Consider the following 1,821-nt stretch of genomic DNA (forward strand, 5'->3'; position numbering starts at 1 on the left):
ACCAGTTTTGAAGTAACTTAAATGATTCTGACCTTTTGTTTAGGTTGTGGGTCAGTGTAGAGAGGAAGTTTTCTATAAACCTCCAAGCTCTTTGTCTCAAATTGGAATGGGCATGTCTTTGATTAGAGTTCATTTCATACCCAGAAATGACGTGAGCAGACTGGATGGAAGTGTCAAACGAGAGGGTAATGTGGTTTAAACTTGTCAGATGTTCACACTTATTATTTTGTTTAATCCAAAGCACAGCAGACAATATGAGATGCTTAATTGTGGTTTAAACAGTTGAGAGCAGTGAGCAGCACTTCTGACACAAATGTGCCCAACCTGCTGACTTTTTGAAAGCAAAATGAGATGTACTGATCTTTCACACAAAGACTGATAGAATATTTTTTAAATAGAGTTTTCTCAAATTTCATCAAACAAAGAGAAGTTTGAACTTTTATTTGCATATTTTATAATTTTTGAAGAGGCTTTGTACCAGCATATGTCTTTGTCTAAAACTAATAAATGAAAATAGATATAAAAATCAGTATGAAAACTTGGTTTGAAATTTGGTCTTCAGTTTAACAGAGGTGAAAGGTAGTGGGATCTTTAACAGGTGTTTGCTCATGAGGGCTGTGCCTTCATGAAGGGGTTAACTGTGCTCTCATGGGATTGGCATATCCTTACTCTGGTAGGACTTGATCAGCTACTAGCCAGCGGATGGCTATAAAGTGAGGCTGTCCCTTGTGTTTGGAATTTTCTGTACATGCCTCCTGGCTCTTTTGCTTTTCTACCACATTGTGAAGCAACATAAGGCCCTTGCTAGATATAGTCATCCAGTCTTGTACTCCTGTCCTCCAGAATGATGAACCACATAATCTGCTATTTTTTGCTAATTTCCAACTCTCAGATACTAACATGCTCAATATACTAGATATTGTAATTTGTTTTGCTGTTATTTCTTTTAAAAATATTTCATTTCTATTTATTTATTTGAGAGAGGAAAAGAGGCAGAGACAGAGCGAGGGAGAGAGAGAGAGAGAGAGAAAGAGAGAGAGAGAACGGGTGTGATAGGGCTTCCAGTCACTGCAAACAAACTCCAGATGCATGCGCCCCCTTGTGCACCTTGCTTACGTGGGTACTGAGGAATTGAATAGAAGTCCTTTGTCTGTGCAGGTAAGTGCCTTAACCACTAAGCAATCTTTCCAGCCCTGTTATTTCTTTTTAAACTAGAGATTTTTAATGTTAATATTCTTTCTTCCTTATTTTTTAAAAAAATTATTTTTTATTTTTAAATTTTTTAAACAATGTCTAGACCATGTAGAGGAGATGAAATACTTCACCTCAATTTGCAATGGTCCAGTATTGTTTTATCCTATGCATATAACTGCTCATATCACTGAGAGACTATAGCAGAAAATAAATGGGAAAAAGTTATATTCTCACATCCCCCTTCCCCTGCCCCCATTCCACTGTTGGTAGCCTTCCTCAGTGTAGTTATTGGCATTCACTCTAAAGTCCTGAAGGCCTTAGTCATTCTTTATGCAAGGGACTGGGTGGACTGTGCCTCAGGATAGTCCTACCTATCTTGTGGCTCTTACAACCTTTCTGCCACCTCTTCTACAATGTTCCCTGAGCCTTTGTGGGTTTGTTAGAAGTTTGATTTAGTATTGAGTTTGAGTTTTCCTCTGGATTCTGTGATGACTTTTGAGTGACCTAGTGTCTGTCACCATCTCTCTGTAGACGGATGTCAGGATAGTAGTGAGGAAGTACTAGAGTACCTTTGCAATGTCTCCTGGGCTCTAGTAGATGTGGTAGAGGTGACATGTCTTGTGGTAG

At 38.6% G+C, this 1,821-nt stretch overlaps 1 non-coding gene across 1 annotated transcript; it reads right to left on the minus strand.

Annotated features, from left to right (window-relative positions):
• Nucleotides 1–1,287: 1,287 nt before the first annotated feature.
• LOC123463215 lies at nt 1,288–1,413 on the minus strand. The gene has a single exon (XR_006638806.1). It is a non-coding gene; the product is annotated as a small nucleolar RNA SNORA20 (small nucleolar RNA).
• Between the last annotated feature and the right edge of the window lie 408 nt (nt 1,414–1,821).

The sequence above is a fragment of the Jaculus jaculus genome, chromosome 8, assembly GCF_020740685.1.
Source record: "Jaculus jaculus isolate mJacJac1 chromosome 8, mJacJac1.mat.Y.cur, whole genome shotgun sequence".
Taxonomy (NCBI): domain Eukaryota; kingdom Metazoa; phylum Chordata; class Mammalia; order Rodentia; family Dipodidae; genus Jaculus; species Jaculus jaculus.